At 46.5% G+C, this 27046-nt stretch overlaps 2 non-coding genes and 1 pseudogene across 2 annotated transcripts; all 3 read right to left on the bottom strand.

The window, feature by feature from the left end:
- Positions 1-22278: 22278 nt before the first annotated feature.
- On the bottom strand, positions 22279-22351 carry trnav-cac (transfer RNA valine (anticodon CAC)). Its single transcript has one exon. It is a non-coding gene; the product is annotated as a tRNA-Val (tRNA).
- Positions 22352-22387: 36 nt separating this feature from the next.
- Positions 22388-22469, bottom strand: trnas-gcu (transfer RNA serine (anticodon GCU)). The gene has a single exon. It is a non-coding gene; the product is annotated as a tRNA-Ser (tRNA).
- A 3-nt stretch (positions 22470-22472) lies between these two features.
- Positions 22473-22591, bottom strand: LOC139260518 (5S ribosomal RNA; annotated as a pseudogene).
- Between the last annotated feature and the right edge of the window lie 4455 nt (positions 22592-27046).

A 27046-nucleotide genomic window follows, 5' to 3' on the forward strand; every position in this document is an offset into this window, starting at 1 on the left:
ACAAGGGGCTAAATACTAATGCCTCAGCCTGCATACAAAGGTGGGCACTCGCGCTATCAGCATATAACTATACCATCCGCCACAGGACAGGCACTGAGAACTGTGCGGATGCTCTCAGTCGGCTACCATTGCCCACCACGGGGGGGGTGGTGAAAATGGCGCAGCCTGCAAACTTGTTGATAGTGGCCTAACCCGACTTTTAGTTTTGGGGTGGAGCCTTGATCTGTGCCAAAAAGATCGGGCTGCCATGGTAACCAAGGACACAATGCGAGCTTTTCTCTCTCTCTCTCTCATGGGGCCGGAATGTGTGTGTGAACCGGGGACCGAGAATGGGACCGGACAGCCTTCGGGCAGGGTTGGAGGTAAGTTGCTGCTATGTGTTTTTCAATTCTTTCAGTGTGTCCGGGCATCCTCTGCGACGCTTCCGTTACCTGCACCAATTTCCTTAACTCTAGGGAAGGTTTTTCAGGACAGGCCACATACGCTGGCCTAAGCAGAAATGGAGTAACTATCAGCTGGCCAAATTTCCCTAAATGGCCAGAAGTGGCGTAGATGGCTGGTTACGCTCCCTTTGGCTGAAAAAAAAACTGACTTAAAAAATTCGTAACTAACTGAGTTACGCTGGTGCAAATTGATTGGGGAAACTGGGGATTTTTAAGTTGGGCCAGAAAAAGCAGCCTGCTCCCAAAAAAACGGCGCAAATACTGGGGAAAATTGAGCCCCAGGTCTGTATGGATGGACCACACCCAAAGGTTTTGTGACTTATCCTCTCCCCCCCCTCTCCTTTACTAATTGGAGTCTTGTGACTTCTCTCTCTCTCTCCCCCCCCACCCCCACCTCACTCATTGCAGTCTTCACTGCATGAGTCACCTCTCTCCACGGGCTCCAAGCCTTCCGATCGGCATCTCGCTCTCTCTCGTCCCCAACCCCCACCCTCCCCTCCACGGCTTGTTTTGTAGCCATCGGGCTCCTTTAATGATTGCTCGAGCATTGCACCAGCAGCTCATCTGTGAACGCTTTACTGACGCCTGAGAGCGCAGCGACAACTATTCCACATGGACATGTTTACTGTTTGGAGCTGTTCCGTAATGTGTTGTGTTAATGGAACATGATTCAGTTTTAATATAAAATATATTTTATTCAAAAGTTTACAATGTCCTTAACTTTCATAACATTTTTCTTGTATCAATCTTTACTTTAAGATCCCTAAAAAACTTTAAGATCACTTATAAACTTGTAAACTTACATAACTTACAAAAAACTTTTAACTTGAGAACAGTTACAACAGTAACAATAATAATAACAGCAGCAGCAGCAAAGAACGGCTGCACCCATCTCTCATCCCCCTTATTCTCAGACCGCCCGCTGCGCTTGGTCATGGACATTCCACCACCCCTGCCCGCAGGCGGTGGCACAGTGTTTCTGGGCTTGATACCAAGCTTATTCTTTCTAAGATCTCAGGTACTGTACTTCTTGAGGGTGGGGGGCATCAGCGTCAGGCGGCAAGTTGGAGGGCCCGGCTTTGGGCTCTTCAGAGGCTGGTGCGGTAATTGGAGTGGGTGTGACTGTTGATTCTGCCAATGGATGCGAGGTCTCGGCGTGTTCCCTTATTGCAGCAGTTAACTCCAACAGGCCGTCCCTCATGTGTCCTGACAGTGTCTCAACGACCTGCAACATTCCTTCCCTTATGTTGAGCAAAACTGTCTGAGCTACCTGCAACATTCCCTCCCTCATGGTCAGTGACGTGGTTTGCACCACCTCTGACATTCCCTTTCTCATGCCCACTATTCCCTCACTGATGGTCCCAGATATCGTTCCCATTTCCCGTGTCATTGCTGTTACTTCTCCCAATAGTCCCGCTACCTCATCACTCACCCCACTGATGGCGTCCAGGAGTGATCGGGTAAGATCAATGCTCTCCGCACTCAATGACATCATCTGAACCACATCTGTTAGATCCTGCACCTCAGGAGAGCGCGGTCGAGCTCGGCATTTAGGGTTAGGGTGTGACTCGCATCCCAACACTGGGACCTGTAGCCTAGGACGGTGGGGCCCTGGATATGCCTCACTGCACTCCACCACTGGGACTGGCAACCTGGGACGGTGGGGCCCTGGGTGTGCCTCGCTGCACCACACCACTGGGACCCGCAACCTTGGAAGGTGTGAAACCATGGAATGTCCCACCAACAGTCAAACCACTAGTCACGGAAGGGGCTGTCACCTCCATGAGTGGCACCTCCTCCAAAGTCAGTACAACAGTGGGAAGTTCATCCAGTTCCATCCCCTCTCCCTCATGTCATGTATGTAACCAGCATACTACTGTAACCCTTATACAATTGTAACCCTCATGTAACCACTATATACTGTACATACTTACTAGAAATGCACACCTTGACCACGGGGTGTACTTGTGGGAGACACTTCGTACCTGGAGATTCAGGTATATAAGGGGAGGTCCCTCGCAGGGCCAGCACTCCTTGGTCCAGGTAATAAAGGTGAAGGTCACAGAGTGACTGTGTCTGCAGTACGTGCCTCGTGTGATTATGTTTAAGAGTTAAGAACTCAACACCTCACCCCCATGTTCTTGTTCTGGAGGGTTGGAATAGAAGATGTTCTCCTCTTCAGGCTCATCCTCGTCTGAATCTTCATCTGCATTGTCACGGTTGGCCTCAAGTTCTGCAAAAGATAACAGAACAGTCAAATGGTTAACAGCAGAGGAGGGGGCAGGGTGGATGGTATAAGTAGACTCACACATCGCAGGCCAGGCAGCAGGCAAATTTGAAGGACCATGATGAATTTGCAGGACTTACCCTCTCCCTCGAGTGTGGGCCCAGCTTGTGGAGTACGATTGCTTTTTTCCAGGCAGGACCCATCAAAGCAGCAACCCTCTCTTCCAAGGTTGTCAGTGGGTGCAGATTTGTCGGGCCTCCTCCTGTTTGAATTCTTTCCCTTTTATTATGTGCCACCTTCCTCTGCAAAGATGAAAATGCAACTTTTTAGAGAGGGTGTCTTTCTGCTGGGTGGGATATATACAGCTGGTCACATTTACAATTTCAATTGCAATTCTTTTGAATAAATGAAAATATTACTTACACTAACTACTTGACCAAGGTCCTGCCATTTCTTTTTACACTGGCCTCCAGATCTCGTGGTGGTCACCACTGCGCAGTAATCGTCTGCAACTTGGTTCCAGCGTTTCTTCATTTCTTTGGGTGGAACTTTTATGTGACCTCTGCTGGTGTCCAGCTCCTGCCATCTGTTCTCAGTCACAATAACTAGTGCCTCCACTTCTTCCTGTATAAAATTCTTGGTCCTTGCATCACGTTGCATCTTCTATTGCTCCAACTACGATTTTCCCAATGCTCTCACAGCACTCCTTCTCACACACACAACAGGCTCTTTAAAAAAGGCCGATTGCCAAATCCGAGCGGTACTGAGCATGCGCGTCCATTGGAACGACGTAAAAACGTAACTTTTTTCCCCGCGCATGCGCAGAAGGTGTGGCTTTGTTTTTTGGTGCATACAGCAGGCTCCACCCCCCGAGGTGACTGGACACGCTGCGTGGCGCCAAATTGGAATAATACATCGGGGAAACTTTGGCAAAATATTTCTGGAGCGTTTCTGGCCTAGAAAAATGGGCATAACTCTGGCAATATGCCAAAAAATGGGCTTGGAGAAAATTGAGCCCTAAAGCACAGAAAAAGGCCATTTGGCCACACGAATCTCCTCCCACCCTTCATTTAACCCTATCAGCATACCCTTCTATTCCTTTCTATCTCATGTGCTTATCTAGCTTACCCATAAATGTATCAATGCTATTTGCCTCAACTACTCTTTGTGGTAGCAAGTTCCACGTTCTTACCACCCTTTGGGCAATGAAGTTTCTCCTAAAATCCATATTGGATTTATTGGTGACTCTTATATTCATTGACCCCTAGTTTTGGTGGGAAGAAGAAGAAACATTTTATCCACTTCTACCCTATTAAACTCTTTCATAATCTTAAAGACCACTATCAGGTTAGCCCCAAGCCTTTTCTTTTCTGTAGAAATGATCCCAGCTTGTTCAATCTTTCCTGATCGATATAACCTCTCCATTCTGGTCTCATCCTTGTGAATCTTTTTTGCATTTTCTCATGCCTCTATATCTGTTTTATAATTTGGAGACCAGAACTGTTCACAGTACTCCAAGTGTAGTTTAATGTAACCTCTCTGCTTTTCAATTCTATCCTTCTAGAAATGAACCTCAGTGATGGTTTGCTTTTTATATGGCCTTATTAAACTGTATCACTACTTTTAGTGGTTTGTGTATCTGTTCCCCAAGATCCCTTGTCTCCTCTACCCCATTTAGACTATTATCCAAGTAGTATGTAGAATCATAGAATCATAGAATGGTTACAGCACAAAGGAGGCCATTCGGCCCGTCAAACCTGTGCCGGCTCTCTACAAAAGCACTTCAACTAGTCCCACTCCCCCACCCTTTCCCCGTAGCCCTGCAAATTTATTTTCTTCAGGTACTTATCCAATTCCCTTTTGAAAGCTATGATTGAATTTGCCGACATCACCCTTTCAGGGAGTGCATTCCAGATCATAACCACTCGCTTCGTAATAAAATTTTCCTCATGTCACCTTTGGTTCTTCTGCCAATCACCTTAAATCTGTGTCCTCTGGTTCGCGATCCTTCCGCCAATGGGAACAGTTTCTCCCCATCTACTCTGTCTAGACCCCTCATGATTTTGAACACCTCTATCAAATCTTCTCTCAAACGTCTCTGCTCTAAGGAGAACAACCCCAGCTTCTCCAGTCTATCGACATAACTTAAGTCCCTCATCTCTGGAACTATTCTTGTAAATCATTTCTGCACCCTCTCGATGGCCTTCACATCCTTCCTACAGTGCAGCGCCCAGAATTGGACACAATACTCCAGTTGAGGCCAAACTAGTGTTTTATACAGGTTCATCATAACTTCCTTGCTTTTGTACTCTATGTCTCTATGAAGCCTAGGAACCGTATGCTTTTTTAACCTGTCCTGCCAGCTTCAACGATTTGTGCACATATACCCCCAGGTCTCCCTGTTCCTGCACCCCCTTTAAATTTGTACCCTTTAGTTTATACCCTCGTTCTTCCTATCAAAATGTATCACCAAAATGTACCTACCAAATGTGGCCTCCTTATTCTTCTTACCAGAGTACACCACCTCACACTTGTCTATATTGAAATTAATTTGCAAATTACATGCCCATTCTACAAGTTTATTAATGTCTTCTTGTATTTTGTTGCATTCTTCCTTTGTATCTACAGCTTCCAATTTGGTGCCTTTTGGAAATTTCTTAATTTGACTTCAGATTCCTGAGTCCAAATCGTTGATGTCAATTGTATACAACAGTGATCCCAGCACTGATCCCTATGGAACACCATTTCCCACCTTTTTGCCAATTCTCCTTGTTGTAGGCATTAGGCATCCTAGGGCAACGGCACCTGTAGTATAAGGTTAGAACTATATGTAACTTGTATCATAAAATGGCTGCCAGTGAAGCCTCAAGGGATTTCTGTTAGCTGAATTAGACCGCATTCCTGGAAACTGATAATTGTTGTTTCCCACACACAGGAATAACAAGCAAATTCTGCAGGTGTCTTTAATCAGCCAGGCCTCAGGACTAAATGTTCTGGTGGAAGTAAGGACAATACGACTCTGTAACAGGATTAAGATAAGGAGGCTACCAAAGACAGCACCCAAGGGCAGTAAGATAAGGGGGGCCTGGAACATGAGTCGTTCCTAGCAACACACCCCTTAGCAACACATCTCTTAGCAACACATCTCTTAGCAACACATGAGCCACTTTATGTTTAGAATCTAACTCTATCTATTGGTCTAATTAAATTTATAATCTATATGATGTAACTGTAGTAAAGTGTTGTAAAACATATAAAGATCCATGAAACCCTTTGTTCTGCGGAGTGAAGTGCCTGGATCCAGTCCTGAGGCTTCCTCCCCGCTGGCGTTAATAAAGGCCGCATTGGCGTTGGAACCAACTCTGAGTGTTGAGTGATTCTTCTGATAAAACACTAACATTGACACTCCTCGACATCCTAGCCAATATTTACCCCTCAATCAACAACTTAAAAAAATATTAAATAATAAACAGATTATCTCATCATTATCACATTGCTGTTTGTGGGACCTTGTTGTATGCAAATTGGATGCCATATTTCCTATATTACAACAGTGACTACACTTGAAAAGTACTTCACTGGCTGTAAAGCATTTTGGGTCTTTTCCTCCAACTAAATATTGGGAATATTGTACCCGCCACAAACTCTGTTCCCCAGCCACTGACTCCATCCCTCTCCCTGGCAACTGTCCGAGGCTGAACCAGACTGTTCGCAGTCTTGATGTTGTATGCGACCCCATCACTAAGACCGCTTATTTCCACCTCAGTAACATCACCCAACTCCGCTCCTGCCTCAGCTCATCTGCTGCTGAATCCCTCATCATGCCTTTGTTACCTGAGACTTGACTATTCCTGGCCAGCCTCCCATGTTCTACCCTCCATATACTTGAGATAATCCAAAACTCTGCTGCCCATGTCCTAACTCGCACCAACTCCTATTCACCAATCACCTCTGTGTTCGCTGACTGACATTGGCTCCCGGTTAAACAATGCCTTGATTTTTAACATTCTCATCCTTGTTTCCAAATTCCTCCATGGCTGTCTGATGGAAGGGATGTCAGCCACAGTATGTTAATACAATGTATTATCTAGCTAACTCCATTAATATTTCAAATCAAATGATCTAAATTCAATATGACAACAAAGAAAGCTTTAGTTTTCATAGAAACAGAAATATAGAGCGCAGTGTGTCCGACAAAGAGTCACACGACCCTCGATTAACAGCCCTGAAGGTTACATATAAACCTATGAACAATGTACAATGGCGGACAAGTACAGAGTATCCGGCCCAACCAGTCCGACCCCACACAACAGCGACACCCCATGCATCGCAACATTTTACACTCCACCTCACACGGAGCATGCGATCTCCTGGAAGAGGCAAAAAAACAGATAAAAACCCAGGCCAATTGGGGAAAAAAATTTGGGAAAATTCCTCTCCGACCCATCCAGGCGATCGATACTACTACAGGTGAGCACTCTGGCCGTCTTAGATTCCCTGAAGTAGTTACCATCGTATCTGCACCAGCCAACAAGAGGTTATCCAGTCTAATCCTACTTACCAACTCGAGGTCCGTAACCCTGCAGGTTATGGCACTTCAAATGACCATTAAAGCACCTTTTAAATGTGGCGAGGGTCTCTGCCTCTACCACTTTTCCAGGCAGTGAGTTCCAGACCCCCACAACCGTCTGTGTGAAGAAGCTTCCCCTCAGATCCCCTCCAAACTTTCCACCAACCACTTTAAACCTATGCCCCCTCGTAATTGACCCCTCCACCAAGGGAAATAAGCTCTTGCTATCCACTATATCCAGGTCTCTCAAAATTTTACACACCTCAATGAGGTCTCCCTTAAACCTCCTCTGTTCCAATATGAACAAACCAAGCCTACCCAATCATAGCTAAGATTCTCCATTCCAGGCAGCATCCTTGTAAATCTCCTCTGCACATCTCTCCAGTGCAACCACGTCCTTCCTATAAAACGGCGACCAGAACTGCACGCAGTACTCCAGCTGTGGCCTAACCAGAGTATTATACAATTTAAGCATAACCTCCCTGCTCTTGCATTCTATGCCTTGGCCAATAAAGGCAAGCATTCCGCATGCCTTCTTAACCACCTTACCCACCGGTCTCCTACTTTCAGGGATCTACACTTCTAAGTGGTCTACCGTTTAACGTGTATACCCTTTCCTTATTAGCCCTCCCCAAGTGCATTACGTCGCACTTCTCTGAATTAAATTCCATTTGCCACTGCTCTGCCCACCTGACCAGTAGATTGATATCCTCCTGCAGTCCATGACTTTCCTCTTCATTATCAACCACAATTTTAGTGTCATCTGCAAACTTCTTAATTGTACCCCCTATATTCAAATCTAGATCATTGATGTATACCACAAAAAGCAAGGGACTCAGTTCTGAGCCCTGCGGAACCCCACTGGAAACATCCTTCCATTCACAAAAACATCAATTAACCATTACTCTTTGTTTCACACCTCTAAACCAATTTTGGATCCAATTTGCCACTTTGCCCTGGATCCCATGGACTTTTACCTTCATGACCAGTCTGCCATGTGGGACCTTATCAAAAGCTTTGCTAAAGTCTCTATACACTACATCGTACGCACTACCCTCATCGACCCTCCTGGTTACCTCTTCGAAAAATTCAATTATGTTCGTCAAATGCGATTTTCCCTTAACAAATCCGTGCTGACTGTCCCTGGTTAATCTTTGCCTTTCTAAATGTAGATTTATCCTGTCCTTCAGGATTTTTCCGATAATTTTCCCACCACTGAGGTTAGGCTGACAGGCCTGTAATTACTCGGCCTATCCCTTTCTCCCTTCTTAAACAAGGGTACTACATTAGCAGTCCTCCAGTCCTCCAGCACCCTGCCTGAATCCAAAGATGACTAAGCTTCTTATAGTCTATTAGCCCTATTAAAGTGGAGGAAACAGATTTTAACTTTGGTAATGCCAGAATTTAGCTATACACACAAGCCTCTGGAACTCCTGATGTATGCATGTATGATCATGTCAGGCAATCGGGAGGTTGTACTCCCTGTCAAACTGCACTGAATCCAGGTGAGGTAACTCCTCAGAGCAGGGAATGCTTAACACTGAGTAATGTGCCAGTCACTTGGAGTTGTAGACATTCAAATCTTGTGCTGCATGTCACGTTTGTTTGTCAGCACCTTCTTCATCAAGGTCCTCGTGTAAAGGATGTTGCCAAAGCAATGTAGTATGAAGGTGGGGTTGCAGGGGCGAGGTGGAGAGGTGGGTGGAGGGTGGGGGTGGCTGGGTGATCCGTGTAGGGTTGAACTCACTCGATATCTGTTTCCACTTTTTATAACAAATCCATTAGCTTGGTCCTGGATCTCATAAATGGGGCAAAATAATCCAAGGAATTCCAAACTTGAAGAGAACTGTTTTAACACTACCTTTCTCCACAGTCTTTGCTTTCCAGAAGAATGTGTGACCATTCTTTGATGTCATTCAATTTTCTTTCAGCTGGAAGTCTCATAGAATCTTACCGCACAGAAAGAAATCATTTTGTCCATCATACCTGTGTTAGCCCTTTGAAAGAATGATTCAATTAGTTCCACTCCATTGTTCTTTTCCCAGAGCCCTGCAATTGTTTTATTTTCAAGTGTATATCTAATCCCCTTTTGAAAGTTACTCTTGAATCTTCTTCCACCACCCTTTCAGGAAGTGCATTCTAGACCAAATGATCTGGTATTGTGTTGTTTCAGTGCTCAGTAACTGCAAACAATCGGCTGTAAATTATATTATTTATTAAACCAACTTATTCAAACCAATTATGGTTTTAAGGCCAGTTATTTCCATCCTGTAAACCAGAAATTCGCCTCTGAGTCAGAAGGTTGTGGGTTCAAGTCCAGGGACTTGAGCACATAAATCTAGGCTGACATTCCAGTGCGGTCCCGAGTGGGAGCTGCGCTGTCGGAGGTGATGTCTTTCAGATGAGACGTTAAACCTGCTCTCAGGTGAACATAAAAGATCCCATGGCACTATTTTGAAGAAGAGCAGGGGAGTTATCCCCGGTATCCTGGCCAATATCTATCCCTCAATCAACATCACTGAAAACAGATCATCTGTTCATTATCACATTGCTGTTTGTGTCAGCTTGCTGTGTGCAAATTGACTGCCATGTTTCCTACATTACAACAATGACTACACTCCAAAAGTACTTCATTGGCTGTAAAGCGCTTTGAGAGGTCTGGTGGTCGTGAAAAGCGCTATATAAATGAAAGTTTTTCTTTCTTTTTGAGCTTTACAAAATAGCTTCATAATGCTATTATTTCATGCTTCACCTTCTCAACATTTTGTATGTAATTTAAGTCGTGTAGGCAATAAATGACGGTGAGGAAAACTCCCCAGGTCTTCAAATAGTGTTGTGCGATCCTTTGCATCCACCTGAGAGGGCAGACAGGGCCTCTATTTAATGTCTCATCCAAAAGACGGCACCTCCAACAGTGCAGCACTGTCACGTCAGCCAAGATATTATGCTCAGTGTTTTGAATGGGACTTGAACCTAAAAGGTTATGCCTCAGAGGCAAGAGTGCTACTGACTGAGCCATGCTGACACTTGTATCACACTATGCATCCAGTGCATCTCAATGACACCTGTTACACCATTGGACAAATATAGCTGTCTTTTCAGCTGCACATATTAAAATAAGTTAGGGAAAAGATAACAGAGGCACTATTATATATATATAAATAATTCATTAGATAATGGAATAGTGCCAGAGTACTAAAGACAGCTATACTTAAAAAGGTAGATAGAACAAGTTCAGGGAACTATAGACCATTTAGCTTAATGTCAGTTGTAGGAAAGAAAATTGAATCTTTACTCAAAGGCATAAAAGAAAAACATCTAAAAACCGGAAATATAGTAAAGAATAGTCAGCACGGATTTCAAAAGGGAACGTCATGCTTGACCAAAGTTATTGAATTATTTGAACAAGTACCAGAAAGGGTAGACAAGGGTAATGTAGTAGTGGTAATATATTTAGATTTTCAAAAGGCCTTCAATAAGCTACTCATAGTAGACTCATGACAAAGGTCAAAACATGTGGAGTGAGGGGACAAGTAGCAGAATGAATAGCAAGCTGGCTACAAAACAGTAAAGAGAGAGTAGGGGTTCAGGGTAGCTACTCAGAATGGCAAAAGGTGGGAAGTGGTGTTCCAAAAGGATCGGTGCTGGGACCACTGCGTTTCACCATTTATGTAAACTCAGGAATTGGAAGTAAAATTTCAAAATTTACAGACACCAAATTTGGGGTATAGTTAATACTGAGGGAGACGGCAAAAAATATAAGTAGACATAATAAACTTGCAAAATTGGTGTGTAATTGGAAAATGAATTTCAACATAGATAAGTGTGGGGTGGTACATTTTGGTAAGAAGAATAGGAGGCCACATACTCATAGAATCATAGAACCATAGAAGTTTACAGCACGGAAGGAGGCAATTTCGGTCCATGGTTTGTCGCCATCCTCCGTCTGCTCCACGACGACATGAAAGCAGTGATCCTGACCAACGGATCCATCACAAACCCAATTCACGTCCGGACCGGGGTCAAGCAGGGCTACGTCATTGTGCCAACCCTCTTCTCGATCTTTCTTGCTGCAATGCTCCACACTCAACAAACTCCCCGCTGGAGTGGAACTAAACTACAGAACCAGTGGAAACCTGTTCAACCTTCGTCATATCCAGGCCAGATCCAAGACCGTCCCAACCTCTGTTGTCGAACTACAGTACGCGGACGACGCTTGCATCTGCGCACATTCAGAGACTGAACTCCAAGTCATAGTCAACATCTTCACTGAGGTGTACAAAAGCGTGAGCTTTACATGAATCATCCGTAAGACAAAGATCCTCCACCAACCTGACCCCGCCACGCAACACTGCTCCCCAGTCATCAAGATCCTCAGCGTGGTCCTGGAAAACGTGGACCACTTTCCAAGACCACTTACCTTGGGAGCCTATTATCAGCAAGGACAAACATTGACGACGAAGTTCAACACCGCCTTCAGTGCACCAGCGCAGCCTTCAGCCACCTGAGGAAGAGAGTTTTCAAAGATCAGGCCCTCAAATCTAGCGCCAAGCTCATGGTCTACAGGGCTGCAGTGATACCCGCCCTCCTGTATGGCTCAGAGACGTATACAGTAGACACCTCAAATCGTTGGAGAAATACCACCAATGATGTCTCCGCAAGATCCTACAAATCCCCTGGAAGGACAGATGCACCGACGTCAGTGTTCTCAATCAGGGCAACATCCCCAGCATTGAAGCACAGACCACACTCGACCAGCTCCATTGGGCGGGCCACATTGTTCGCATGCCTGACATGAGACTCCCAAAGCAAGCGCTCTACTTGGAACTTCTACAAGGCAAGCGAGTCCCAGGTGGACAGAGGAAATGTTTCAAGGACACTTTCAAAGCCTCCTTGATAAAATGCAACATCCCCACCGACACCTGGGAATTCCTGGCCAAAGACCGCCCCAAGTGGAGGAAAAGCATCCGGGAGGGCACTGAGCACTTCGAGTCTCATCGCCGAGATATGCAGAAAACAAGCGCAGGCAGCGGAAGGAGCGTGCGGAAAACCAGACTCCCCACCCACCCTTTCCTTCAATGACTGTCTGTCCTACCTGTCACAGAGACTTTAATTCCCATATTGGACTGTTCAGTCACCTAAGAACTCACTTTTAGAGTGGAAGCAAGTCTTCCTCAATTTCGAGGGACTGCCTATGATGATCCAGCCTAATCCCACTTTCCAGCTCAAGGTCCGTAACCCTGCAGGTTACGGTACTTCAAATGCACATCCAAGTACTTTTTAAATGTGGTGAGGGTTTCTGCCTCTACCACCCTTTCAGGTAATGTGTTCCAGACTCCCAGAGTGAAGACATTTCCCCTCAAATCCCCTCTAAACTTTCTACCAATCACTTTAAATTTATGCCCCCTGCTAAGGGAAATTGACCCTTTCTATCCAATATATCTATGTCCCTCATAATTTTATACACCTCAATGAGGTCTCCCCTCAGCCCCCTCTGTTCCAAGGAAAACAAATCCAACCTATCCAATCTCTCCTCATAGCTAAGATTTTCCACTCCCGGCAAAATTCTCGTAAATCTCCTCTGTTCTCTCTCCAGTGCAATCATGTCCTTCCTGTAATGCAGCGACCAGAACTGCACGCAGTACTCCAGCTGTGGCCTAACCAGTGTTTTATACAGTTCAAGCATAACCTCCCCCTGCTCTTATATTCTATGCCTCGGCTAATAAAGGCAAGCATTCCGTATGCCTTCTTAACTACCTTATCTACCTGGCTTGCTACCTTCAGAACTGAGTACGAAGTGGGTGCAGAGTCTCTGTGAACTGGGCTAGGGGTGGATGTCAGTGAGTGACGACTGAGATCACTTAGGGAAATGTAATGCTATCGTCATTGGACCTATACTCATTGGAGTTTAGAAGAATGAGAGGTGATCTTATTGAAACATATAAGATACTGAGGGGGCTTGATAGGGTTGATGCAGAAAGGATGTTTCTACTCATAGGGGAATCTAGAATTAGGGGGCATAAAAACCTTGCCAAAATTTGCAGGCCACAGGAATGTGGGAAGGGAGGACCTTGAGACAATCACTATCACTAGGGGGATAGTGCTGGACAGGCTAATGGGACTGAAGGTAGACAAGTCCCCTGGTCCTGATGAAATGCATCCCAGGGTATTAAAAGAGATGGCGGAAGTTATAGCAGATGCATTCGTTATAATCTACCAAAATTCTCTGGACTCTGGGGAGGTACCAGTGGATTGGAAAGCAGCTAATGTAACGCCTCTGTTTAAAAAAGGGGGCAGGCAAAAGGCAGGTAACCATAGGCTGGTTAGTTTAACATCTGTAGTGGGGAAAATGCTTGAAACTATCATTAAGGAAGAAATAGCGGGACATCTAGATAGAAATAGTGCAATCAAGCAAACGCAGCATGGATTCATGAAAGGGAAATCATGTTTAACTAACTTACTGGAATTATTTGAGGATATAACGAGCATGGTGGATAGAGGTGTACCGATGCATGTGATGTATTTAGATTTCCAAAAGGCATTCGATAAGGTGCCACACAAAAGGTTACTGCAGAAGATAAAGGTACGCGGAGTCAGAGGAAATGTATTAGCATGGATAGAGAATTGGCTGGCGAACAGAAAGCAGAGAGCCGGGATAAATGGGTCCTTTTCCGGTTGGAAATCAGTGGTTAGTGGTCTGCCACAGGGATCTGTGCTGGGACCACAACTGTTTACAATATACATAGATGACCTAGAAGAGGGGACAAAGTGTAGTGCAACAAAATTTGCAGATGACACTAAGATTAGTGGGAAAGTGGGTTGCGTAGAGGACTCAGAGAGGCTGCAAGGAGATTTGGATAGGTTAAGCGAATGGGCTAAGGTTTGGCAGATGGAATACAATGTCGGAAAGTGTGAGGTCATCCACCTTGGGAAAAAAACAGTAAAAGGGAATATTATTTGAATGGGGAGAAATTACAACATGCTGTGGTGCAGAGGGACCTGGGGGTCCTTGTGCATGAATCCCAAAAGGTTAGTTTGCAGGTGCAGCAGGTAATCAGGAAGGTAAATGGAATGTTGGCCTTCATTGCGAGAGGGATGGAGTACAAAAGCAGGGAGGTCTTGCTGCAACTGTATAAGGTATTGGTAAGGCCGCACCTGGAGTACTGCGTGCAGTTTTGGTCACCTTACTTAAGGAAGGATATACTAGCTTTGGAAGGGGTACAGAGACGATTCACTAGGCTGATTCCAGAAATGAGGGGGTTACCTTATGATGATAGATTGAGTAGACTGGGTCTTTACTCTTTGGAGTTCAGAAGGATGAGGGGTGATCTTATAGAAACATTTAAAATCATGAAAGGGATAGACAAGATAGAGGCAGAGAGGTTGTTTCTACTGGTGGGGGAGACTAGAACTAGGGGGCACAGCCTCAAAATACGGAGGAGCCAATTTAAAACCGAGTTGAGAAAGAATTTCTTCTCCCAGAGGGTTGTGAATCTGTGGAATTCTCTGCCCAAGGAAGCAGTTGAGGCTTGCTCATTGAATGTTTTCAAGTCAAAGATAGATAGATTTTTAACCAATAAGGGAATTAAGGGTTACGGGGAGAGGGCGGGTAAGTGGATGTGAGTCCACGACCAGATCAGCCATGATCTTATTGAATGACGGAGCAGGCTCGAGGGGCTAGATGGCCTACTCCTGTTCCTAATTCTTATGTTCTTATAATTTAAGAATAAGGGGTTGTCCATTTAGAACTGAGATGAGGAGGAATTTCTTCCCTCAGAGGGTCGTAATTCTGTGGAATTCCTTGCCCTAGAGAGCTGTGAAGGCTGGGTCATTGAATATATTCCGTCTAACTCATCACTCTTTCACAGAGACAGTCTCTTCTCCAACCCTTCCAGTTCTTTCCTTCTCCACTCTCCTTCCCATCCATTCCACTCTTGCCATGTGTTCTGGCACCTCCCCTCTCATTGGGGCACTTGTGCTGTTGATTTCTGTCCCCCCAACCTGTGAGAGAACAGCTTCGCAGGTCGGGCTATTAAAGAGCTGGAGCAGCTTACCATTTCAACCTCCAGCATGAGCTACTCCAAGTGTGCGCCGATTTTGAGATGGGCGACTGGGTGACGTCATCAAAACCCTGGTCTCCGTTTTGGAGCGTGGGCAGGAACATCGGCGGGACCCAGGTACAGAGAGGAGTCAGAAGGTCGGGGCGGATGAGCGGCGAGTGTTTGTGGCGAGATGCCTATGTATGTTTATGGCGGCAGAGTGGCGAGAGGTTGTGGCGGAGGTGCGACAGATGAGGGTACGAGGCCCAGAAGAGCCGAGGGCCGGGGCAGCATGGGCCAGCCCACACTGCGATATGTGTGTGCCCGCTGGGTCCGTGCAGCAGGGCTGGTCTCCAGTCGTCTTGGTTAACCCTTGCCACTGGACCAAGACCTTGTTCTGTCAAGCCTGTGTGGTGGTTGGTGTGCAATGCCCACCACACGTGAAAAAAATTCACCCACAGGCATCTTCCAGACCCTCAATTGGAGTTCAGGACTACAACATCGGGTTCTTCATCGAAACACCTGTGAACTCGTGGAAGCAAGTCATCCTCGTTCGAGGGACCGCCTATGATGATGATACCTTCTGGCATCTGTGGACATGTACTCCCAGGTCCCTTTGTTCCTTTACACTTCTCAGTGTCCTACCATTTAATGTGTATTCCTTTTCCTTGTTAGCCCTCCCCAAATGCATTACCTCACACTTCTCCGGAATAAATTCCATTTGCCATTGTCCTGCCCATCTGACCAGTTATTTGATATCTTCCTGCAGTCCACAGCTTTCTTCTTCATTATCAACCACACAGCCTATTTTTGAATCATTTGCAAACTTCTTAATCATACCCCTTATATTCCAGTCTAGATCATTGATGTATACCACAAAAAGCAAGGGACCCAGTACTGAGCCCTGCGGAACCCCACTGGAAACATCCTTCCAGTTACAAAAAAACCCATCAACCATTACCCTTTGCTTTCTCCCTCTGAGCCAATTTTGGATCCAACTTGCCACTTTGCCCTGGATCCCGTGAGCTTTTACTTTTGTGACTTGTCTGCCAGGGGCAGGGAGGTGTTGCTACAGTTGTACAGGGCATTGGTGAGGCCACACCTGGAGTATTGTGTACAGTTTTGGTCTCCTAACCTGAGGAAGGACATTCTTGCTATTGAGGAAGTGCAGCGAAGGTTCACCAGACTGATTCCCGGGATGGCGGGACTGACCTATCAAGAAAGACTGGATTAACTGGGCTTGTATTCACTGGAGTTCAGAAGAATGAGAGGGGACCTCATAGAAACATATAAAATTCTGACGGGGTTAGACAGGTTAGATGCAGGAAGAATGTTCCCAATGTTGGGGAAGTCCAGAACCAGGGGTCACAGTCTAAGGATAAGGGGTAAGCCATTTAAGACCGAGATGCGGAGGAACTTCTTCACCCAGAGAGTGGTGAACCTGTGGAATTCTCTACCACAGAAAGTTGTTGAGGCCAATTCACTAAATATATTCAAAAAGGAGTTAGATGAGGTCCTTACTACTAGGGGGATCAAGGGGTATGGCGAGAAAACAGGAATGGGGTACTGAAGTTGAATGTTCAGCCATGAACTCATTGAATGGCGGTGCAGGCTAGAAGGGCCGAATGGCCTACTCCTGCACCTATTTTCTATGTTTCTATATGGTACCTTATCAAATGCTTTGCTAAAATGCATATACACTACATCGGAAAGTGGGTTGTGTAGAGGACACAGAGAGGCTGCAAAGAGATTTAGATAGGTTAAGCGAATGGGCTAAGGTTTGGCAGATGGAATACAATGTCGGAAAATGTGAGGTCATCCACCTTGGGAAAAAAACAGTAAAAGGGAATATTATTTGAATGGGGAGAAATTACAACATGCTGCGGTGCAGAGGGACCTGGGGGTCCTTGTGCATGAATCCCAAAAAGTTAGTTTGCAGGTGCAGCAGGTAATCAGGAAGGCGAATGGAATGTTGGCCTTCATTGCGAGAGGGATGGAGTACAAAAGCAGGGAGGTCCTGCTGCAACTGTATAGGGTATTGGTGAGGCCGCACCTGGAGTACTGTGTGCAGTTTTGGTCACCTTTCTTAAGGAAGGATATACTAGTTTTGGAGGGAGTACAGAGACGATTCACTAGGCTGATTCCGGAGATGAGAGGGTTACCTTATGATGATAGATTGAGCAGACTGGGTCTTTACTCGTTGGAGTTCAGAAGGTTGAGGGGTGATCTTGTAGAAACATTTAAAATAATGAAAAGGATAGACAAGATAGAGGCAGAGAGGTTGTTTCCACTGGTCGGGGAGACTAGAACTAGGGGGCACAGCCTCAAAATACGGGAGAGCCAATTTAAAACCGAGTTGAGAAGGAATTTCTTCGCCTAGAGGGTTGTGAATCTGTGGAATTCTCTGCCCAAGGAAGCAGTTGAGGCTAGCTCATTGAATGTATTCAAATCACAGATAGATAGATTTTTAACCAATAAGGGAATTAAGGGTTACGGGGAGCGGGCGGGTAAGTGGAGCTGAGTCCACGGCCAGATCAGCCATGATCTTGTTGAATGGCGGAGCAGGCTCGAGGGGCTAGATGGCCTACTCCTGTTCCTAATTCTTATGTTCTTATGTATCATATGCATCAACCTTCGTGGTTACCTTCTCGAAAAATTTAATCAAGTTTGTCAGACACAGCCTTCCCTTAACAAATCAATGCTGACTGTCCTTGATTAATCCGTGTCTTTCTAAATGTAGATTTATCCTGTCCTTCAGGATTTGTTCCAATAATTTTCTCACCACTGAGGTTAGGCTGACTGGTGTGTAATTACTCGATCTATCCCTTTCTCTCTTCTTAAACAAAGATACCACATTAGCTGTCCTCCAGTCCTCTGGCACCACACCTGACACCAGAGATGATTGGAAAATGATGCTCAAAGCCTCTGCTATTTCCTCTTTTGCTTCGCTTAACAGCCTGCGATACAGTTCATTCGGGCCTGGGGACTTATCCGCTTTCAAAACTGCTAAACCCCTTAATACCTCCTCTCACACTATTTTCATCCCATCTAATATTTCACACTCCTCCTCCTCGATAGAAGTGTCTGCATTGCCGCTCTCTTTTGTGAAAACAGGGAAGAGAGAGAGAGAGAGAGAGATGGGGAGAGAGAGAGAGAAAAAGAGAGAGAGAGACGGGGAGAGAGAGAAGGGGAGAGAGACAAACTGGGGAGAGAGAGAGAGAGAGAAATTGACGGAGAGAGGGGGAGAGAGAGATGGGGGAGACTTTAAACAATTATTTTGCTTCGGTCTTCACAGTGGAAGACACAAAAACCATGCCAAAAATTGCTGGTCACAGGAATGTGGGAAGGGAGGACCTTGAGACAATCACTATCACTAGGGGGGTAGTGCTGGACAGGCTAATGGGACTCAAGGTAGACAACTCTCCTGGTCCTGATGAAATGCATCCCAGGGTATTAAAAGAGATGGCGGATGTTATAGCAGCTGCATTCATTATAATCTACCAAAATTCTCTGGGCTCTGGGGAGGTACCAGCGGATTGGAAAGCAGCTAATGTAACGCCTCTGTTTAAAAAAGGAAGCAGACAAAAGGCAGGTAACTATAGGCCGGTTAGTTTAACATCTATAGTAGGGAAAATACTTGAAGCTATCATTAAGGAAGAAATAGCGGGACATCTAGATACGAATAGTGCAATCAAGCAGATGCAACATGGATTCATGAAGGGGAAATCATGTTTAACTAATTTACTGGAATTCTTTGAGGATATAACAAACATGGTGGATAGAGGTGTACCGATGGATGTGGTGTATTTAGATTTCCAAAAGGCATTCGATAAGGTGCCACACAAAAGGTTACTGCAGAAGATAGAGGTACGCGGAGTCAGAGGAAATGTATTAGCATGGATAGAGAATTGGCTGGCGAACAGAAAGCAGAGAGTCGGGATAAATGGGTCCTTTTCGGGGTGGAAATCAGTGGTTAGTGGTGTGCCACAGGGATCGGTGCTGGGACCACAACTGTTTACAATATACATAGATGACCTGGAAGAGGGGATAGAGTGTAGTGCAACAAAATTTGCAGATGACACAAAGATTAGTGGGAAAGCAGGTTGTGTAGAGGACACCGAGAGGCTGCAAAGAGATTTGGATAGGTTAAGCGAATGGGCTAAGGTTTGGCAGATGGAATACAATGTCGGAAAGTGTGAAGTCATCCACCTTGGGGAAAAAAAACAGTAAAAGGGAATATTATTTGAATGGGGAGAAATTACAACATGCTGAGGTTCAGAGGGACCTGGGGGTCCTTGTGCATGAATCCCAAAAAGTTAGTTTGCAGGTGCAGCAGGTAATCAGGAAGGCAAATGGAATGTTGGCCTTCATTACGAGAGGGATGGAGTACAAAAGCAGGGAGGTCCTTCTGCAACTGTATAAGGTATTGGTAAGGCCGCACCTGGAGTACTGCGTGCAGTTTTGGTCACCTTACTTAAGGAAGGATATACTGGCTTTGGAGGGGGTACAGAGACGATTCACTAGGCTGATTTCGGAGATGAGGGGGTTACCTTATGATGATAGCTTGAGTAGACTGGGTCTTTACTCGTTGGAGTTCAGAAGGATGAGGGGTGATCTTATCGAAACATTTAAAATAATGAAAGGGATAGACAAGATAGAGGCAGAGAGGTTGTTTCCACTGGTCGGGGAGACTAGAACTAGGGGGCACAGCTTCAAAATATGGGGGAGACAATTTAAAACCGAGTTGAGAAGGAATTTCTTCTCCCAGAGGGTTGTGAAGCTGTGGAATTCTCTTCCCAAGGAAGCAGTTGAGGCTAGCTCATTGAATGTATTCAAGTCACAGATAGATAGATTTTTAAGCAATAAGGGAATTAAGGGTTACGGGGAACGGGCGGCTAAGTGGAGCTGAGTCCACGGCCTGATCAGCCATGATCTTATTGAATGGCGGAGCAGGCTCGAGGGGCTAGATGCCCTACTCCTGTTCCTAATTCTTATGTTCTTATGTTCTTATGAGAAGGGGTGAGAGAGAAGTGGGAGAGGATGGTGGGGAGAGGGAGAAAGAGAGATGGGGGAGAGAGGGAGAGAGAAGCGGGGAGAGAGAGGCGGAGGAGAGAGGGAGAAAGAGGCGAGGAGACACGGAGAGACGGGGGAGAGAGAGAGCAATGGGGAGAGAAAGAGAGAGATGGGGAGGGAGAGAGGGAGGGAGTTAGAGAGATAGAGACAGGGGTTGGGGAAGAGAGAAAGACGGGAAGAGAGAGAGAGAAAGAGATAAAGATGGGGTGGAGGGGTGGAGAGAGAGAGAGAGACGGGGGGAAGAGAGAGAGATGGGGGAGGAGAGAGAGACGGGGGGAGAGAGAGAGACGGAGGCTGGGGGAAGAGAGCGAGGTGGGGGGAGAGAGAGAGAGACGGGGGAGAGAGACAGGGAGAGAGAGAAACATAGAAACTTAAAAAATAGGTGCAGGAGTCGGCCATTCGACCCTTCGAGCCTGCACCGCCATTCAAGAAGATCATGGCTGATCATTCCCTGAGAGATGGGGAGAGCTAGAGAGAGAAGGAGACGGAGAGAGAGAGAGAAAGAAACAGTGGGGAGAGAGGGAGATGGGGAGAGAGAGAGAGAGAGACAGTGGGGAGAGAGGGAGACGGGGTTTGGGGGAAGAGAGAGATGGGGAAAGCGAGACAGAGAGAAAGAAAGAGATAAAGATGGGAGAAGAGAGAAATGGGTGTGGAGAGAGAGAGACAGGGGTGGGGCGGGAGAGAGAGGGACAGGGAGGGGGGGCGGGAATGGAGAGAGATGTGGGGGACAGAGAGAGAGAGAGATGGGGTGAGAGAGGGGGGAGAGAGAGAGAGACGGGGGAGAGAGGCGGGAGAGAGAGGCGGGGAGGGGGAGAGAGAGGCGGGGAGAAAGGGAGAGAGGAGAGAGAGGTGGGGAGAGAGGGAGAGAGAGGCTGGGGAGGGGGAGATAGAGAGAGAGATGGGGACAGAGAGAGAGAGAAAGGGATGGGGTGAGAGAGAGAGAAAGAGACGGGGAGAGAAAGAGAGAAAGAGATGGGAGAGAGAGAGAGATGGGGGAGAGAGAGAGAGAGAGAGAGTGAGAGAGAGACGGGCGAGTGAGAGAGAGAGACTGTAATATATGTGGACTTGCATTTACTCTGTACAGCCACCAGAGGGCTCATTCCCCGGAGTCCCAAGGGATCCCATAATCTCATGGGAGCACAGGTATTTCAGAAGGCTTCACAGGTTGGAGAGGAACTCTGGAGACCTGCAATAAAAGACTGCAGTCACATTTTACTTTGAGCTCACAGTGTTCAGTCTGACTCTTTCTCCATACACTACAACTGGCGACGAGATACAGATAGCGAACCCAAAGATGCAGAGAACAGTGAGAAATTTTCAGAGGGAGACGATTGGGAAACTTTTGTGGAGCGACTTTGAGGATATAACGAGCATGGTGGATAGAGGTGTACCGATGGATGTGGTGTATTTAGATTTCCAAAAGGCATTCGATAAGGTGCCACACAAAAGATTACTGCAGAAGATAGAGGTACACGGAGTCAGAGGAAATGTATTAGCATGGATAGAGAATTGGCTGGCGAACAGAAAGCAGAGAGTCGGGATAAATGGGTCCTTTTCGGGTTGGAAATCGGTGGTTAGTGGTGTGCCACAGAGATCGGTACTGGGACCACAACTGTTTACAATATACATAGATGACCTGGAAGAGGGGACAGAGTGTAGTGTAACAAAATTTGCAGATGACACAAAGATTAGTGGGAAAGCGAGTTGTTTGGAGGACACAGAGAGGCTGCAAAGAGATTTGGATAGGTTAAGCGAATGGGCTAAGGTTTGGTAGATGGAATACAATGTCGGAAAGTGTGAGGTCATCCACCTTGGGAAAAAAAACAGTAAAAGGGAATATTATTTGAATGGGGAGAAATTACAACATGCTGAGGTGCAGAGGGACCTGGGGGTCCTTGTGCATGAAACTCTTTTGGATTTTAATAATGTTTTCACCCGGGCTCGAACCGGGGACTTTTCGCATGTGAGGCCAACGTGATAACCGCTACACTACAGAAACACTGTGGTAAAACATGGTCAAGCTGTAAGCCAACGACGACGAGGATGGGATTCGAACCCATGTGTGCAGAGCACAATGGATTAGCAGTTCATCGCCTTAACCTCTCAGCCACTTCGTCTCTTCCCTACTGCACCTGGTATTCCCAGGCAGTCTCCCATCCAAGTATTAGCCAGGCCTGACTCTGTTTAGCTTCCAAGATCAGACGAGATCGGGCATTTTCAGACTAGTGTGGCCGTAGGCTCCTTGTGCATGAATCCCAAAAAAGTTAGTTTGCAGGTGCAGCAGGTAATCAGGAAGGCGAATGGAATGTTGGCCTTCATTGCGAGAGGGATGGAGTACAAAAGCAGGGAGGTCCTGCTGCAACTGTATAGGGTATTGGTAAGGCCGCACCTGGAGTACTGCGTTCAGTTTTGGTCACCCTACTTAAGGAAGGATATACTGGCTTTGGAGGGGGTACAGAGACGATTCACTAGGCTGATTCCGGAGATGAGGGGGTTACTTTATGATGATAGATTGAGTAGACTGGGTCTTTACTCATTGGAGTTCAGAAGGATGAGGGGTGATCTTATAGAAACATTTAAAATAATGAAAGGGATAGACAAGATAGAGGCAGAGAGATTGTTTCCACTGGTGGGGGAGACTAGAACTAGGGGGCACAGCCTCAAAATACGGGGGAGCCAATTTAAAACCGAGTTGAGAAGGAATTTCTTCTCCCAGAGGGTTGTGAATCTGTGGAATTCTCTGCCCAAGGAAGCAATTGAGGCTAGCTCATTGAATGTATTCAAGTCACAGATAGATAGATTTTTAACCAATAAGGGAATTAAGAGAGTTACGGGGAGCGGGCGGGTAAGTGGAGCTGAGTCCACGGCCTGATCAGCCATGATCTTTTTGAATGGCGGAGCAGGCTCGAGGGTCTAGATGGTCTACTCCTGTTCCTAATTCTTATTTTCTTATGTTCTTATGACTTGACCAATACTTCGTGGCCAACGAGCTAGATGGGGAAGAGAACGCTGCCAAATGAAGGGCGATCCTCCTCGCCATCTGTGGGGCACCAACGTATGGCCTCATGAAAAATCTACTCACTCCAGCGAAACTCTTGGAGAAATTGTACGCTGATTTGTGCACACTGGTCCGAGAGCATTTGAACCCAAAGGAAAGCGTTCTGATGGCGAGGTACCAGTTCTATACCTGCAAAAAATCTGAAGGCCAGAATGTGGCGAGTTAGGTCGCCGAGCTGAGACGCCTTGCAGGACATTGCGAATTTGAAGGACATTTGGAGCATATGCTCAGAGACTTTTTCGTACTTGGCTTTCGCAAAGTTTTGACTGTAGAGGCCCCAACCTTGAGTAAGGCCATAGCGATAGCCCAGGCGATCATTGCCACCAGTGACAATACTAAGCAAATCTCTCAGCACACAAGTGCTGCTACAAGTACTGTGAACAAAGTGATGTTGTTTTCGAATTGTAACGTACAGGGCAGGTCACACATACCTGCAGCTACACGTCCGCAGATGTCTCAGAGTCCACCAAACAAGGGCGATGAAGGTAAGGCCATTAACACCTTGTTGGTGCTGCGGGGGTGATCATCATTTCCATTCATGCTGGTACAAAGGATACATTTGCAAGGGCTGTGGAACAATGGGACACCTCCAATGAGTGTGCAGGTGAGCTGCAAAGCCTGTTAAACCTGTAAACCACCAGGTTGGAGAGGAGGATCATGAAGAAGCAGAGCCTCAGATAGAGGAGGCAGAGGTACATGGGGTACACACATTCACCACGATAATGCTGAATGTTGAACTCCCGGTGTCAATGGAGCTGGACACAGGCGCAAGCCAGTCCATCATGGGCAAAAAGACTTTCGAAAGGTTGTGGTGCAACAAGGCCTCAAGGCCAGTCTTAACTCCAATTCACACGAAACTAAGAACTTACACAAAAGAACTGATTCCTGTAATCGGCAGTGCTCCCGTAAAGATCTCCTATGATGGAGCGATGCACGAGCTACCACTCTGGGTGGTACCGGGCGATGGTCCCACGCTGCTCGGCAGGAGCTGGCTGGGAAAGATATGCTGGAACTGGGACGACATCCGAGCACTATCGCCCGCTGACGACACTTTGTGTGCCCAGGTCTTAAACAAATTTCCTTCGCTGATCGAGCCAGGCATTGGGAAATTCCAAGGAGCAAAAGTGCAGATCCACCTAATTCCGGGGCGCGACCCATCCATCACAAGGCAAGAGTAGTACCGAACATGATGAGAGAAAGGGTAGAGATCGAGCTAGACCGGCTACAAAGAGAGGGCATCATCTCACCGACTGAGTTCAGCGAGTGGGCCAGTCCTATTGTCCAAGTGCTCAAGGGAGATGGCACCATCAGAATCTGTGGCGATTACAAAGTAACGATCAATCATTTCTCCCTGCAGGACCAATACCCACTACCAAAAGCCGACGACCTCTTTGCAACGCTGGCGGGAGGAAAGACGTTCACGAAGTTGGATCTGACTTCAGTCTACATGACTAAGGGACTGGAGGAATCATCGAAGGCTCTCACCTGCATCAACACACACAATGGTCTTTTTGTTTATAACAGATGTCCATTTGGAATCTGATCAGCGGCGGCGATATTCAAGAGAAACATGGAAAGTTTACTGAAGTCGGTCCCGCACACTGTGGTCTTCCAGGACGACATCTTGGTCACAGGTCGGAACACAGTCGAGCATCTGCAGAACCTGGAGGAGGTTTTTAGTTGACTCAACCACCTGGGGCTCAGGTTAAAATGCTCGAAGTGCGTTTTCCCGGTGCCTGAAGTGGAATTCCTGGGAAGGAGGATTGCGGCGGATGGCATCAGGCCCACCAACTTGAAGACGGAGGCAATCGAGAACGCACCGATGCCACAGAACATGACGGAGCTGTGGTCGTTTCTGGGACTCTTGAACTACTTTGGTAACTTCTTACCGGGTCTCAGCACCCTGCTAGAACCACTACATGTCTTACTACGAAAAGGAGGCGAATGGGTTTGGGGCAAAAGCCAAGAAAATGCCTTTGTAAAAGCGAGAAAATTGTTATGCTCAAATAAATTGCTTGTGTTGTATGACCCATGTATGTGTTTGGTATTAGCATGTGATATGTCATCATATGGCATTGGGTGTGTATTGCAACAAGCTAATGAATTCGGAAAACTGCAACCAGTTGCTTATGCATCCAGGAGTCTGTCTAAGGCCGAGAGCGCCTACAGCATGATTGAAAAAGAAGCATTTGCATGTGTCTATGGGGTAAAGAAAATGTATCAATACCTGTTTGGGCTAAAATTCGAATTGGGAACTGACCATAAACCACTTATATCCCTGTTTTCCGAGAGTAAAGGGATAAATACCAATGCATTGGCCCGCATCCAGAGATGGGCACTGATGTTGTCTGCATACAACGATGCCATCTGCCACAGGCCAAGCACAGAAAACTGCGCCGATGCTCTCAGTCGGCTGCCATTGCCCAACACGGGGGTGGAAATGGCACAGCCCGCAGATCGAGACATGGTTATGGAAGCATTTGAGAGTGAGCAATCACCCGTCACTGCCCAGCACATCAAAACCTGGACAAGCCAGGACCCCTTAAAATCTCTTAGTCAAAAGCTGTGTGCTTCACGGGAGCTGGTCCAGTGTCCCAGTGGAAATGCAGGAAGAGATAAAGCCGTTCCAGCGGCGCAAAGATGAAATATCTATACAGGCAGACTGCCTTCTGTGGGGCAATCGAGTAGTGGTCCCCAAGAAGGGCAGAGACACTTTCATCAATGACCTCCACAGTACCCACCCAGGCATCGTAATGATGAAAGCGATAGCCAGATCCCACGTGTGGTGGCCCGGTATCGATGCAGACTTAAAGTCCTGCGTTCACAGATGTAATACATGCTCGCAGTTAAGCAATGTACCCAGGGAGGCGCTGCTAAGTTTATGGTCTTGGCCCTCCAAACCGTGGTCTAGGGTACACGTCGACTATGCAGACCCGTTCTTGGGTAAAATGTTCCTTGTGGTTGTAGACGCGTACTCTAAGTGGATTGAATGTGAAATAATGTCGGCTATCACGTCCGCTGATACTACTGAAAGCCTGTGAGCCATGTTTGCCACTCACGGCTTACCCGATGTTCTGGTGAGTGACAACAGGCCATGTTTTACCAGTGCTGAGTTCAAAGAATTCATGGCCCGTAACGGGATTAAACATGTCACATCTGCTCCGTTTAAACCAGCGTTCAATGGTCAGGCAGAGAGAGCAGTGCAAACCATCAAGCAAGGCTTGAAGAGGGTAACTGAAGGCTCACTGCAGACTCGCCTATCCCAAGTCCTGCTTAGCTACCGCACAAGATCCCACTCACTCACTGGGATCCCACCTGCTGAACTGCTCATGAAAAGAGCACTTAAGACAAGGCTCTTGTTAGTTCACCCTGATCTACATGAACAGGTAGAGAGCAGACGGCTTGAACAAAGTGCATATCATGATAGCACAAATGTGTCACGCGAGATTGAAGTCAATGATCCTATATTTGTATTAAATTATGGACAAGGTCCCAAGTGGTTTCCCGGCACTGTCGTGGCCAAAGAGGGGAGCAGGGTGTTTTGGGTCAAACTTTTAAATGAACTCATTCACTGGAAACACTTGGATCAAATCAAACTCAGATTCACGGACTATCCTGAGCAACCCACCTTGGACC

This window comes from Pristiophorus japonicus, chromosome 3 (genome assembly GCF_044704955.1).
Source record: "Pristiophorus japonicus isolate sPriJap1 chromosome 3, sPriJap1.hap1, whole genome shotgun sequence".
Lineage (NCBI taxonomy): Eukaryota > Metazoa > Chordata > Chondrichthyes > Pristiophoridae > Pristiophorus > Pristiophorus japonicus.